Genomic DNA, 16,664 nt, shown 5'->3' on the forward strand with positions numbered 1-16,664 from the left:
ACTATTACTGTCAATGATTTACAAGTTACACTACTAATGAATGTGGTTTTTTTGGCATTCCTAGACTACTGCAATGTCACATGGCCAATCATCTGGAGCTGGCACTAAACCCAAAAGATACAAGATGCCAGCAAGGAGGATTAGGCCAAGGAAATCAACCCGACTGGCAGAAAGAAGCAAAACGACTGTTCAGCATCCAAAGAGTCAAGCTCAAAGGCGGTTGTGGAGACCCTGAAAGGCTGTCTACTAAATTGCAATTGATAGGAAACCTACTGCTGTGACTGTGGCAAGCTAACCAGCTGTTATGGTGGCATTTTCATTAGTCTGCTCCACTTTTTGTTGTTGTTTGAACTGTGAAAATGCCATGCTTTTTAGAAGCTTTTGTTTAACAGATGGTTTTTTGTTTTTTTGAACAATATCATTGTCATTAGTCAGTATGTAATGAATTCTGGGTTTCTGGTTTATCAATCTTTGTGTTTCCACAACAATGGTTTGGATATTATGGTGTAGAATATGTAAATGGATGGTTCTTTTCCTTGTCATCCCAAAAACCCAGGTTTTGCTCACAATAGGAACCCAGACTGGTTATACAGGAAATGACAATGTTATTATTATTTTTTTTAGAATTAATGACACTATTTTTTTTTTTTGCTTTCTTTTATTGCAAATGAAATGTGTCGGTTCAGATTTTGGAGGACAATCTGTTATTGGAGGGAAATCATCTGACTTGGCCATGTCTACATATACGAATGGCGGGAAAACCAGGATGGACAGAATTGCCCTTGTAAATATGACAGGTGGCACCCTCCGTAACAGAGGAGATAACGGCATGTATGGAAGGTGGGTCGGGTTTCAAAGCCCATGTACTTATGTTGAGTTATATAAAAGTTGGGCACCTTAATTTAGAGTCGCCCTAAGTTCATGTACTGTTCTTAAAAATTTCCCTTTTCTTTTTACCTCTTATTCTTCCAGCTCTCTCCCCTCCTCTTTTTATCTCCACCATCACCCCAATCTGCATGGCTAAGCCAGCCACCCAAGTCCTCTGCCTCTAACGAGCACACCTCGTGCTTGTCGCCGCCAATAGAGAATCCGATATGTGTGTCCAATTAGGGTTGATCAATCTGACCCGATCTTAATCAACCTAGATCCAAGAATCATCTCCTCCACCACCATGGCCCCAGAGCCCCGTCATTGCTCCGATCAAAAACAAATGGTGACTTCCTCGTTCTGCCCGCCCAACAAGGTCATGATCTATGAAGATCGCCAATCCCGCTGCGTCAGTGAGCGCTCGTTTCGGTCTGAGGTCAAGTCGGTCAGGCTTCACCGAGACCAAATCGTAGTTGTTCTTCTCCAGAAGATCGTCGTCTTCAATTTCAACGATTAGAAGTCGTTTGATACGATTGTGACCATGGAAAACCCTAAGAGACTGTGTGAGGTCGAGCAAAAGTACGGGCCGGCGGTGCTGGTGTATCCGGGGCTCCACCAGGGTCAAATTCGAGTCGAGCATTACGAGTCGAGCATTTGGGTGATGATTCTTGGATTGGAGATCATCTTGGGTTTGGTTTTGGGAGATCATTTAGTGGTGTATGTGTTAAAGATTTGGGAGGTCTGTGAGCTGTGGTGTTGGTGTTAAATATTTGGGAGGTCTGTGAGCAGCTTCAGCCAAACATGTAGTACATAATCACAGCAGCTCCGACAGCGGTCGTCATTGTCCCCGCCGCCATCAGATCGAAGCGCTGATCAGGTATCTATATATCTTCGTTTTTGTTTCCGATTGCCGTTTGATCTAAGCTTCATTTGCTTCTATCTAGTGCAGCGAGAATAAGAAGAACGGATTCATCAACCTCATCTGTCCCTATCTCAGGTAATTCAATTATGCTTCCTCTCTCCTCATTTCAATTTCTCTGGTTTTCTCTTTCTTTATGTGATTCTGGGATCTGGTTTGTGTAGATGTGAATCAGAAACGGTTAATTTGTATTGTATGAATATGAATTTGTTATAGTTTTTTTCTTTATAGGGCCGGACTGGTTTTGGTTTGTGAATTTGTGATCTGAAGCATTTGTTTGGCTTTGTTCTTCTTGTGTGGTATTGGATTTGCGATTGGGATATTGTATTACATTTTATAGATTTAAGATGATTGTTGCTTTATTTACTGGTTTGGTTGCGCTTAAGTTATAGACTTGAGTTCAGCTTGTTTTTACTTTTCTCTTGCAGATGGTGGAGGTGGTGGGTGGCGTTGGCGTTTGTGAAGGAGGAGAGGAGGAGAGAGAGCTGGAAGGAGAAAAGGAGGTAAAGAGAAAAAAAAAAAAAAAAGTGTATTTTTTTTAAGTGAGGGTAAAATAGACATTTTGGCATAAAATGGCTGCCACGTCAGCAATTTAACTGAGAATTTGGACGGAGCTTGACGGCAGGGACTAATTGGGAGGAAATTGAGAGTTCAAAGACTTTTTAGGTGAAATTCGAAGGTCATGGACTGAAACGATGAAACCCTATAAGTATAGGGAGTAACCAGTATTTAATCATTTTCCAAATGTATAAAGCTAAGAATGTAAATTGTTTTTCTTAAACCGAGTAAAATCTCATATAAAACACGTCATATCCATCTTAAGCATACCATATATACACCATGTTCCAAATGTAAAAGATGAACAGCAGCACAAAATCTAGAAAATCTAACCACAGAAACATAACAAACAAAGAAATTTAGCTGTAAGCCAGCAGCAGAAGAACATGAAAAAAAAAATAGCATAATGCTGAGCTAGAGTTAGGAGAGTCGTACCGTCTAGAGTTTCTGAGCGAGAGTGAAGGAAGACGAAGAGTATCGTCTGCTGGGTTGGGGGTGAGAGCGAGGAAGGAGCTGGGAATGAGTGAGAGGGAGTGTGAGAGAGTGAAGAGCAGCACTGCTATTTATGTTTCCAGTCATTGGCTCGCGTGCCAAGCATGTCCTTACAGTCCTCTGTTTCTGCCTGTTGAAACGATCGATCGTTAGCTTCAAATGATTGATCATTTGCGTCGTCTTCTTCTGCCTCAGGAAACGATCGATCATTTTTGGCTGTTTCATAATCTCTTCCTTCAAATAGTTCCTCCAAAGTTTCCAAGTCTTCAAAGACATCAAAATCAACAATAGGACAAGGATTTCCTTCACAACCTCTCTCCCCCTGAAGGGAAGACTGAGAAACTCCCCATGAGTAATATGGCTCAGATTCACGGAACGAGACATCAAGAGATATATGTACTGTGTTGGTGAACGGGTCATAACATCTGTAGCCCTTCTGAAACTCGGCATAACCCACAAAAATACACTTCTTTGCACGGGGATCAAGTTTGCTCCGGTGTGGCTTTGGTATATGAACATAAGCTGTGCACCCAAACACTCGGGGCTCCAAATTAGGCATAGAGGGGATGGTCAAAAGTGTATGAAGTTTTTGATGAGGATTCTGAAACTCAATTACCTGTGAAGGAGTACGGTTGATGAGATATGCTGCTGATTTCACTGCTTCTCCCCAATAGGACCGAGGTACATTCATGCCAAACAAGGAAGCCCGAACAACTTCCAGCAACTGCCTGTTCTTCCGTTCTGCCAAACCATTCTGTTGAGGAGTATAAGAATTGGAGGTTTGATGACGAATCCCATGTGACCGGAAAAACTCAATCATAAGGCCATTCACAAACTCTCCACCATTGTCATATTGAAACACTCTGATGGATTGTTGATACTGAGTTGCCACCATTTTGTGAAATTCGGTAAACATCCCAAAATACTTCTCTCTTATTCTTTAGTAATGACACCCATGTCATGCGAGTGCAATCATCAATAAATGTTACATAATATCGAGCTCCAGAAAGAGAAGGAATTTTTACAAGACCCCAGACATCAAAGTGAATTTCATAAAATGAACAGGGCTTTTATTAAGACTTGGTGAATATGAAATACGGTGGCTCTTGGCCAGTTCACAAATGTCACAATGGAAATCCAAATCACTGACAACCGAAAACAAATGAGGTTGCAGCTTCTTAAGATAACTAAAAGATAGATGACCTAAACGGCGATGCCATAACCATACAGCTTCCTTTGCATTCTCTATCCCATTAATCTGATTAGCGTGCCCCAAAAGATGCTTCTGGTTCTCTCCAGTCTCTGTCAGATCAAGGTAGTATAATTTCCCCCTTCTAACACCATAACCAAGAATCCGCCGAGTCAGAATGTCCTGAAACATACAGAAAGATGGATAGAAGGTCACAATACATGCAAGAGCTAAAATAATTTGACCAACGGCTAGTGATGGAACAACTAGGACAGATTCAAGGGTTAAGGTATCAGATAAAGCAATAGAACCTTCTCCAGTGACTAAAGTTGGAGTACTATCAGCAGTAGAGACAACATTTTGAGAGGAATGTCTAAGGTTTTTCACAAGATTAGGGCCATTGGTCATATGATCAGATGCACCTGTATCAATTATCCATGTATTATTCAAAGTAACCTTACCCTTCATACCTGACTGCACTACATTAGCGGAGGCATTGTCTAGATGCTCTTCCTCTGTAGTACCAATGGCCGCCTTGCCCAGATTCTTTCGCGGTTTCTTGGTGAAGTCCCACTAATCAGGGTAACCAATCACTTCATAGCACCGCTCCTTGCTATGACCTAATTCCCCACAGATTACGCATTTTTTGTTTGCAAATGGGAGAAAGACCTGAGAAGCCTGGAGGAGGACCCGGTTTGCATTGAACAGCCATAACAGAAGATTCGGTAGGTACCGAACGCCCCATAGCTTGTTTCTCTAATTACACCTTGCGAATGTAAGCATAGCTCTGCTCTAAGGAGAATTTAGGCTCCTTGCGCAGGATTTCTCCACGCACCTGATCATACTCTAGGTCAAGTCCACTAAAAAACATGTGAACACGCATCCGGGACATCGCTGAAGTTTCTTGAATTACAGCTGCAACATTATCATTCTGAGAGGCCACCCTTTGATCAATCTCCTGGAACGATTGCCACTAACTCATTGTAGTAGGTCGGAATGGGTCGTCCATTCTGCTTTGCTTCAAAACACTTTTTGTTCAACTCAAAGATTCGGGTTTCATCAGAATCATCATAAAAAGTTTTCTCTACAGCTTCCCAAATATGTTTTGTAGTAGGAAGACGAATATACCGGTTCATAAGAGAGGATTCCATGGAGTCAATGAGCCAACTTTTCACCTTTTCATTTCTGTGGCCCAAGCTTCATACTCTGCAGAATTCATGGCGGGTTCAGCCTTTACTCCGGTCAGATAACCAACCTTCCCTCGTGCTCCAATGCGCATTCGCATAAGAGGAGCCCATATGGTGTAGTTGGATTCTTTTAAGACAACACTTGTGGGGAAAGTAGAGTTGTCTTGTTGGGTGGTGTAGTGGTGATGGATGATTTGTGAGGATGGCACCATTGCCTTCTCAGGACTTGACTGTTCGCCTTCAATTACAGGTCCGGCCATGGAGGAATTTGAGATTTTTTTAGGACTGGTTTTTCTAGGGTTTCCAAAAAATGGTGGTTTGAAATTCAGGGATGGTTTGATTTTAATGGTGGTGGTACGCAGCGGTTTGTGGTGTGCTTTGGGTTTCAGGATTCAAAGGATGCAGGGCAAGTTCAAAGGATTGAACCTGCTCTGATACCAAGTAGAAAAGAGTACTTCGATTTAGGGTTGTAATGTTATGATACTATTCATCCCACAAAGGGGGTATATATACAAGTACAAAGGAGTAGTCTAACTCTAATATATAGGAAACAATCCTTCCTATAATTACAGGATAACCTAAATAAATAAGAATCCTAGTTACATACAGATTTACAGCGATTCTACAGGGGACAAGGTATTTTCGGCAATTTGGTCTAATAACCGCCTCGCTGCGAATTCTGCGACGGTTTTGCTGTGGGGTTGTCCGCATGATCACAATTCACGAATAGGAATCCGTACAGTGTTTGTTTGAACGGGCACGTTTTGGTATGGACATGATTCAATCATTGTTGGGTTAGAAAAAATAATAACGTTGCAATGATGTATCAAGCATGCATGCATGTCACATACATCCACAATATAAGTATGGAACTTGGGCAGGTGTTACTAAAAAATAAAAAGAAATTCATTATTAAGTCTTTCATGATTTATTGTGTCTCTTGTTGTTACCAAATCATTATGGCTTTAGAAAGGGAAAAAAAATTCACTTTTTTGAAACCAAAAATCACTTTTGGAAAACTGATCAAAAATGAGAAATTAAAACTTAGTCCATATGAAATTTGAATAAGAAATCAATCTTATTTTGATTCCATAAACATTTTAGTGTGTTGCAAAACGAATAATATTGATGGAGCAACTAACAAATATAACGTTCTCTTGACGATTGGAGTTCAAGATATGGTTTGAAATCACGAAAGAGTGACAGACTTCTTAATTATGAGTCTTGTTGTTAAGCCGCAACTTGTGATTTGCCTATCTTAATTATAAAATGGGAAAATTACTGGTCCCCCTTTAACTTTTGGTGCGTCGACAGTTCAATCCCTGTTATTCCAATTTTAACAGATAACTCCCCAAACATTCAAATTTCACACAATTTGATCCAAAATTACCATTTTACCCCTCACTTATTTTTTTTTGTTTTTGTTTTTATTCTTCTCTCTCTCTCTTTTATACATATGTATATATATGTGTGTGTGTGTATGTATATATATTTTTTATTCTTCTCTCTCTCTTTATATATATATGTATGTGTGTGTGTGTGTGAGTATATATGTATGTATGTATGTATGTATATATGTATGTATATGTGTGTGTATATTTTTATTCTTCTCTCTCTTTTTATATATATTTATATGTATATATGTGTGTGTGTGTACATATACATATGCAGATATATACATACACATATGCATATATATATATATGTATGTATATATATATATATGTATGTATTTGGATATATATCTAATGTGTTTATGTATTTGGTAAGTCTATATACTATGTTTATGTTTCATATTATAAAAAAAATTCACAACTTTTATATATCTAATGTGTGTGTGTATATCTATATATATATATATATATATATATATATATATATATATATATATATATATGTATGTATATGTATATGTATATGTAGATATATAAATATATGTATGATTTTATACATATGTGTGTGTGTGTGTGTGTGTATATATATATATATGTATGTATGTATATGTATATATGTGTGTGTGTGTGTGAAAAAAGGAAGTGAGGGGTAAAATGGTAATTTTGGATCAAATTGTGTGAAATTTGAATGTTTGGGGAGTTATCGGTTAAAATTGGAATAACAGGGACTGAACTGTCGACGCACCAAAAGTTAAAGGGGGGACCAGTAATTTCCCCTTATAAAATTTTTAGTTAATCAATGATCATTCACTTGCAGCGTTGGACATGATGAGGTGACCCATTAGAGGTTGCCGACTTATGCCCTGAAATACTTTAGACAAGTTACTGTATTAATTCACAACTGTGATAAGAATTAAACAAGTTAGCTTGGATTGCGAGATAGATAGGTCGTCATGTGTGAAGTGATCACTGTTGTAGGTGTGCTTCATTCATGAACATGATCACTCACAAATATAAGGTTAAGTGACTTTGCTCCTTTGTACTATTTCATCTCTCCTTTATTTTAAGCTGTTTCTCTGATCATGGGGAATGATTTTAAAACTATGTAGGGGCATAATTAATTATAATACATGCATTATTATGAAAATTGTTTTTCAAGTTGGAATTCTAGCTATTGAAAACAATGTGTTGCTCGGACACTGCTGCTGACATATATAATAGCCTCTGCACGAATTTTTTTTGGTTACAAAGTGTTTGGTCATTTTCGATGAAATATTCCTTTTTTTTTTTTTTCATATATTGCCAAATCGGTTTAGTGGGTATGAACCCGGTTCAGTCCTTTATTTCCTCGCATGCATGGGTAACTTCCTCGAAATTTCCCTCATCGCTCATTCTCTCTCCAGTCTGGTAGACTCATCCTCGTCTTTGTCTTCGTCCTCGTCCTCGTCCTTCTCACAGTAAATTTCGCCGTTATTCTCTAATCTCTCTATCTTCTCTCTGTAATCTCCCCAGTCTCTCTCTCTCTCTCTCTCTAAACTCAGTTTTATCCTCCTCCAATAACGCGGTAAAAATCTCACACCTAAGAGCTGTTTTACCCCAACCCAAACTGATTTTCTTCCTCTGTCATCGTTATTCCGCTCCGAACCCAACAACCAAATGACCAGAAAGAAAAGAAAACCAAAAAAACATTAATTCCCTGCTGTTAATTAGATAAAATATTAATGGATCGATGTGTTTGTGTGTTTATTGTTTGTTGGTGAGTTTTATTGCTTTGTATCGTATAAAAAAAATCCAAAATCCTAAAACATGAGTTCAAAGGGGAATCAAATCCGCTTCTATGATGGTGCTCCGCCTCCTCCGTCGTGAGAAGGCAGCTTTCTGGGTCTTCGGCCCTCTGTTTCTTTTGTTATTTGTTTCTACTGGCCAAAAAAAACAAGGGGTGGGTGGGAATCGAATCAAATGAGTTAATTATATGGATTAGGGCTTCATCCATTACAATGGAGACAAGGTGGCAATGGCAGCATAGTACAATGACTACGCTTTAAGGGCAGTTTGGTATTTTATTTGGGGAGGTAAAATGAGACAAGGTAGAATACTACGTGGTGATCAGAGGGTGCTGCTAGCTGATCCCTTTGCTAGTGAGCACTAGTGAGCAGAGTAATGTTTTGGGTGCAACAACGCCACCACCACGGTACGAGCTGCCGCAGAGCCACCACTTATTCTCTATTTCTCTGTATATTATGCAATGAACCCTATTGTTTTTTGCCGCGGCACTTTGTTATTCTATGGACAATGCATGGGTCCTTCAGCTTTCACCATTCTGGGAGGGACATGCACGAATGAAGACCAGTCTTTTTGACTCTGTTTCATTCCTTATATTGCATTTTGATTTCCTAATTGGTTTTGTGTAAAACAAATTAAATAGGCCAAAAGAAGAGCCAACATTACAAATGAAAACATAGTTCAATCACAGCCATGGTTTTTTTTTTTTTTTGATAAAACGAACTTTCATTGAAATTAGCGATGAATATCGCTTAAGATGGCATCCCTTATAAACTCGGGAGCATACAAAAACTAAGAATGAGACAGCTCAGAGTGAAGAGCCGTCTGAGCAAGAATATGAGCTACATTATTCGCTCGACGATTAACATGAGCTAGAGCATGTACCAACTTATATTCATTAAACCAACTCATGGTAACAATGGCTATATCTGCTGGCAGTCGTGGCTTATCCTCCCATAGGGCAGCGTTCCTGTTATTCCATAGCGCCCACAAGAACACCATGAATTTCTCAAACTGCTGTAAAGATACCCGATTGACACATTCCAACATCCATGGTTGTTATGTAGAACAACTGAATTTTGAAGTGCTAAAAAATCTGTTTAGATGAATGTTAGATAATTTAGAAAAGAATTAAATTTTTATTCAAAAAAAAAAAAAAAAGCATTAAATACTTGTTACTCCCTGTACTTTACTCCAGAAAACAGTTCAGTTCCTCACCTTTTAAATTAAACAATTTAATCCTTATTCTCTCGAATTCTCACACAACATGTCCAAAATGACTATTATACCCCTCACTTCCTCTTTTTTTTTTCCTCTCTTTTATTTGTTTATTCTCTCTCTCTTTCTCTCTCTGCACGCAACGCAAGGCAAGAGCAAAATGAGGCAGGGAAGCTCCAAAGAAGACACTGGTGTTTCTTCAACTTCAGAGTCATCCTCCAAAGAAGGAGGATCCCGTCGGTCTCGCCTGAAGTAGCAATTTCACCATCGTCTTCACCGGAGTTGCTCCAATTTTTGGGTCGGTTTTCAGACTTTTGGGCCCAACCCATCCTTTAAAAAAAATAATAAAAAAAACTGATGTGCAGATGCAGCAGCATTGCGCTCTCATCCTCTACTGTGCTCATGGAGATCTTTGGCTTTGAAAAACCAAAGGGAGAAGAGATTTGGATTGCTGGGAAAAGAGAAGAAAGGTCGCGCGCGGCTCAGAGACTTGAACTTGCGGCGGCTATCTTACTCGGAGATTTGGATTGCTTGGAAGAGACTTGCAGCGGCGGCGGAGGAGGACGAAGAGACTTGAAGGCTGGCATGGGTTCGAATGTTCGACTAAGGGATTGAATTTGAAATCTGGAAGGGGGATTGAATCATTTGTATGGGATTGAAGGCTGGGTATGAGTGTTCGACTAATGGATTGATTCGATTGAATTTGAAATCTAGAAATCTAGGGTTCTGTTATTCGAAGCTAGAGTAGAGAGGATCAGGGACAATTGAGAAAATTAGCAAAAGTGAAAAACGATACCGTATATGAGGATTTTCCGATCTTGAATCCTGGAGTGGAGCTCGGTCCTGGTTGGAAATGGGATCGGAGCTAGAATTAGGGAGGGAGGGAGGGAGAGAGAGAGAGAGAGAGAGAGAGAGAGAGAGAGAGAGAGAGAGAGAGAGAGAGAGAGAGAGAGAGAGAGAGAGAGAGAGAGAGAGAGAGAGAGAGAGAGAGGCAAAAAAAAAATTAAATTAAAAAATGATTAAAAATAAAAAGATAAAAAAGAGAAAAAGAAAAGAGAGAAATAATAAAAAAGAGGAAGTGAGGGGTATTATAGTCATTTTGGACCTTGTGTGGATCTGTTGTGTGAGAATTAGAGAGAATAAGGACTATCCAGTTTAATTTAAAAAGGTTCAGGACTAAACTGTTTTTCAGGGAAAAGTTTGAAGAGTAACAAGTATTTAATTATTTAGAAAATGAGTTGATTTTCTATCCAAAAAAAATAAGAAAAGTCTTTCAATATAAAATGACAAATTTTTAAAACAACACAAAAAGTCGTTCAATGAAGTGTCGGTCGTAAAAGTAGATTTTTGACTGAAGGTTTATTCAAAAAATTGACTCCCATTGAGTGAGCCTATTATGGAACAACCAAATTTCTTGGAATTAAAAAGAAAATTTCTTCACTTCATGTGTCAGTTGTTAAAATAAACAAAAATATTAACTGACTTCACACAAGAATATTTTATGAATTGTGTTAGAATAAGTGGCGATAGTTGGTCATCGTGCTCCAATTCGCCAGCTGGCCATCACAAGGGGACAAGGTCGAAAAGTCAAGGGGTCGACTAATCAAGAAACTGTTCACTGCCACTGGACATGAGTTTCCACCCGTTCTGTTTGTTGACCAGTCAGATTTACTGTTCATTGAAAAAAAAAATTATTGGAAAATTGAAATAAATTTGATGTAAATAGATGGTAATAATGGAGATTTATGGATAATTAATGTTAGAATTGTGATTGCTATAACTTTTCGGAAAGGGAACGACGCTAGGAAGAGAACTATAGGAAGAGGAGGAAGAACAACTTTGTGTAACTATGAAATATAATTTTTTGGGTGTGAGAGGTAAAATAAATGATAGGTATTTATAGGAAAAATTTTAGAATTTTTTACAATATTTTTAGGTAGCGTTTGTTACCGTTTTTGTTACTGTTACATTAATATTCCTACATATTAATTATAAGCTGTTGGATCCTCACATTAATTGAAACCAACGGTTCAGATTAATTGACCGTTGGATTCAATTTTCTAAACTAGCCAACGGCTAGCTTCCACGTGTTGCCCCACTGACCATTCAATTCTGGTGTTTGAGCCCAAAAGTAATTTTGGCAAGATCCCTTTAGGGGATTTAGCATAGCGGGCCGATACCTGCGGCCCAAAAATAAGTCTACTTGAGTTTGAGTTACAGCTTCACCCATTCCGAGATCCATAAGGAAAACGAGCCCTTATTGGACTCAAGTAGCGGAGATTGAATAGGAAACTTCAATCAAGAATCCTTCTATGGCAAGGAACAGTCGGAACCCTAAGGTATAAATACCAGGTTTCAAGGACAGGAAACACCTCTCAATCAATCAATCTTAACGATTATCAAAGTCTCTCCGAAGCAAACTTACCTGCAACCCAGCGAAGTAAGGGTAACGCCCTCGCAACCCAGCGAAGCTAAAGTCACGCTTTAGCAAAACCCGTGATTTCTCCTACTTCCCGGTGATTGCTCTGCTTAGTCTACAACACTAAGTATCGACTGGGTGACGCAAGAGATCACAACACAAGTCCTTATCCGTAAGGCATAGAAAAGAGCCTTGTGACGAGGTTGGTGCTCTCCTCGTCCACAACGTTTGATCAAGAAGTCAGGTCAAGGGACTCCCCGACGACTGCACCCCACGGTGCTGGCACGCCTGCACACGCTCAAAAAAGACTGTTTGCAGCCAGACTGGTTTTGGAGCCAAACATCTGGAACACGCTGCCATCACGCGCCTGACTTTTTGCTGCTACACGCCAAGAATCTGTAGAAGACGCGCCTTGCTTCTTGCGTCCCTTCTCTCCACCGATCACGCCGACGTCACCCATGTTGCCATTGGGCCGAGCTGGCAGTTGACCAAGAAATGTCAAGTTTTCAGTCAAGCAGCTACCCTTTTTCTTCACCTGGGATGCCAGAGGCCATGATTCAGCCAATCAAGCTTCAACCGATGGAAGCCATTTTTTCTGAAATGGAGGTCACCATCTCACCTTGCCCAGCTGGAGACCGGTCAAGAGGGCACCAGTGGAGTTGCTCTAAACAATTTAGAAATGAGTTGATTTAATGTTGAAAATATTTAGAGTTGGGATAGAGTGACACGTATTTTGGGAGCCGAACATAAAAATGACCATCCATTCCAAACCCAGATCTCCTTCTTCTTCTCCCTCAGCGCTTTGGTCATGGAGAAGTCATGCACGCTCCTGGTCCACTTCGACAAGGGCACATCGGCCCTTGCCAACGAGATCAAGGAAGCTCTGGAAGGAAACGACGTCGAAGCCATGAAGAAGGCAATCATGATCTTGCTCAACGGCGACACAATTCCCCGCTCCGATTCCTCTGCCGAGATCGTCGATTCTGGAGCACCGCCACCCGTTTGTTCGACGGAACGCCGTCAGCGCCTGTGTATAGGCTTCCGCAGTTACTGGTGAGGTCCAGCCTTCTAAAGTTGAAGTTAACAAGGCAGCCACACAGGCTTTGTTGATCATGGTGTCCATGCTGCAACTGGGTCAATCATCAGTCCTTCCACATCCAATTGATAATGACAGAATTGTTCTTTGCATCCGTACACTATGCAATAAAGATGAAGAAGATATGGTTAAAGTCTTGTAGAGAGAGTTTTGTTAAGAAGCTTCGGGAAATAGAGGAAAGTAGAGCTATGGCGCAGATATCAAATGCACAACCAGATGACCTTATTGATTTCTACCATCTGAAGAGCAGAAAGGTAATGTCGCATTGCCTCTCTTGTCTATTTTTTTTTCCTTGTAATTAGGAATTAGTAGAGACACCTACTTAACACTCTAGGATGTTTCTTTCAGCATAGATATGGTTAAGACTGCTTCAAACTATACTTAATATAGTTGGTCTTATTTGGCATTCTATTTGCATACTTTACTAACGCTGATATAATTTAGGTTGACTTTAAATTAGGATGAAATAATTGCAGGGTCTCCTGGCACTGATGTCTTATCTTTTTACTTTCATATTGCACTGTTCTTGCATCCCCTCTTTAGTTTCATTGTTTGGTTTTAATTTGGGGCATCTTGTAAATTGTTTTTGATGTTGAGGCACAATGCTTCTGTTTCTTTGTAAATTCTCTTAGAAAGACATAAAGTGTTTATCAGTATAGTTTCTAAATCAACAGTTCAATTCAAACATTTTAAGGAAAAACAAACATGCTGTTACGGTTTATAATTTTTGAATTGAGCAAGATAAACTTTTGGCCAAGAAAAATTTAAAAAGAAATAGCTAGTCTATCAGTAAATTTTTTGTTTGCATCACATAGTTTTGAACTCTTTTCTTATATGCGTATTTTTTCTCAGGGTATGAGCCAGCTTGAGTTGGAAGATGAGGTTCAAGATGATCTCAAACGTGCTACTGGAGAGTTTGTAAAGGATGGAGATGATGCAAATAAACTCAACCGCATTCTTCAGCTCACAGGATTCAGCGATCCTGTTTATGCTGAAGCCTATGTTACAGTTAATCATTATGACATTGTTCTCGATGTTACCGTCATCAACCGAACCAAGGGAACCCTTCAGAATTTGTGCTTGGAGTTGGCCACGATGGGCGATCTCAAACTTGTTGAGCGTCCTCAGAACTATACACTAGCTCCAGAGTCAACCAAACAGATAAAGGCAAACATTAAGGTCTCCTCAACTGAAACAGGAGTTATATTTGGTAACATTGTTTATGAGACGTCAAATGTGCTTGAGAGAACAGTTATTGTTCTTAATGACATCCATATTGATATAATGGATTACATCTCTCCTTCTTCATGTGCTGATGTGTTATTTCGGACAATGTGGGCCGAGTTTGAATGGGAAAATAAGGTACGTTAGTGTCACATCATTCTTTCTGTTATGTTTCACTAACTAATGACTCGATGCTTTTGCAACAAATTAATTCATAATGACCCAAAATGATATAATGTCTTTTAACCTTAAGGTTGGTAGTACTATGTTGATATTGATACTGATGAGATGAGGCCTTCATGACATTCACTTTCATGATGAATCTGTTCAGTGATGTTAAATTGTTTGATGTGATTGGCTATTTAATGTGGATGCTGTGGTGGTTATAAAGCTAGTGACGCATAATGCAGGAGTTGCAATCATGCTTATAGTGATATTGGTTAGTTTTGTAATGTCAATATGTTTAGTGTTTGGAGGTTTTCACCAATGATGATTTCTGCAACACGAGATGGCACTCTCCTAATTCAAAATATCTGTGGCTATGTCATGCATATTGCATGTATTGGAATCAAAATCTTTACAGTATACGGGTCCAGCCTAGCAATCACTTTCATTGCTATAGTGGATACATATACAATTTTGTGGTGTGGGGTTGCTACACCATGCATGATACAAATTGATCTTAATAGTATAACTGTTCAATATCAAAATTGGCTTATCTTTTCTATCTTCAGTATCTTCAGAAGAGAGGCTCATTCAGATGGTTCTTTCCATCTATACACACACACATGCACCAACATGTACACAGCTCATTATATGTCTGTCTAGTTATTGTAGACTCGTGTTTGCTCACATTAAATAACAAAGCGTATCTCATGCCCTCAATGAAATTTAGTTCTTGCAAGCCTGATTTTGATATGTACTTGTTTTTGGATACGTTATGTCAGTTTAACATTTCTTGTGTGTTATTGTGAATTCTGCTTTGTCTTGGTATTTGCACTTGGATCCTGATATATGTTAATGCACTTTTTCTCTCCCAGGTTGCTATAAGTACGGTTATCAAAGACGAGAAGGACTTTCTGAACCACATTGTTAAAGCAACTAACATGAAGTGCCTGACTCCACCGTAAGTTCAGGACTCTTATAAACTGTTTTTATCATTCGTTCTGATGCATTTGGAAGTAGATTATTCCATGCATACATGTAGTCATACATAATCAGATTTGTGTCCCAAGAATAAAATATGTATGAAAAAAATGTACAGTTTTATCATATTTAACTAATACTTGAGAAGTTGACATATGGTCGTGGTTATACCAAATTCATAGAAGTGGGGGATGAAAACTCAGCTACATATGTCATTTTTACATGAGATTTACAGTTCAATATTTTTGTTCTGTCGACATCTTCCATAGGTGCACACATGCATGCATCATCCATGTAAGAGTATTTAGCTACATATGTCATTTTATAATGCCCTATGCATACATGCGTCATACATTTGTACTACAAGCATACATCATTTATGAAAACCTACACATTTATAATATTTAGCTACATATGTCATTTTAAACAAGATACACAGTTCAATATTGGTGCTCTTGCTACATTTTCCATAGGTGCATTGTAGGCAGCATGTAAGAGTACTAATGTCCTATGCATCCTGTTGTATTTCCCTCATGAGTTCTTGGTTGATGATCAATTTTCATTTGCTCCTCTCATCCTTTTCTCAAATGACATTAGATCGGCACTGGGAGGAGAGTGTGGAGTCCTCGCTGCCAATCTGTATGCAAAGAGTGTTTTCGGGGAGGATGCTTTGGTGAATGTGAGTGTTGAGAAACAAGCAGATGGTAAGCTAAGTGGATACATCAGAATTAGAAGCAAGACTCAAGGTATTGCCCTGAGTCTTGGGGACAAGATCACCTTGAAACAGAAGGGCGGCCCTTGATTGGAGGACCTCTTGCCTAGTTTTGCAGCATTGTATACCTACTTCAACCCCGTCAGTACTAGTCTAGCAGCACAAGGCTCCATCTTTGTTCACCTCACTTGTAATTGCTTTTACATGTTTCCCGAGGATCGAGTTTGTTATAGATTCTTTTTATGTTGTCCTTACCTTGGATGTTAATTGATTGCTTTTCTGTTAGTACTAGGCTGCTAGCAGCATGAGGCTTTTCTTTGTTCATCTCACTTGTAATTGTTTTTATATGTTTCCTGTCGAGGTTGTTATAGATACTTTACGTTTGCCATATCCACATTATATTGAAAGTAAATTTGTTGTAATGTTTACATTCCCTCTTTGTTCATTCAGGTTGACTTTGC

General features: G+C 39.1%; 1 pseudogene; it reads left to right on the top strand.

Annotated features, from left to right (window-relative positions):
- Window positions 1-12,833: 12,833 nt before the first annotated feature.
- On the top strand, window positions 12,834-16,633 carry LOC133731296 (coatomer subunit beta-2-like; annotated as a pseudogene).
- Window positions 16,634-16,664: the final 31 nt, after the last annotated feature.

The sequence above is a fragment of the Rosa rugosa genome, chromosome 1, assembly GCF_958449725.1.
Source record: "Rosa rugosa chromosome 1, drRosRugo1.1, whole genome shotgun sequence".
In the NCBI taxonomy this organism is placed as follows: Eukaryota; Viridiplantae; Streptophyta; class Magnoliopsida; order Rosales; family Rosaceae; genus Rosa; species Rosa rugosa.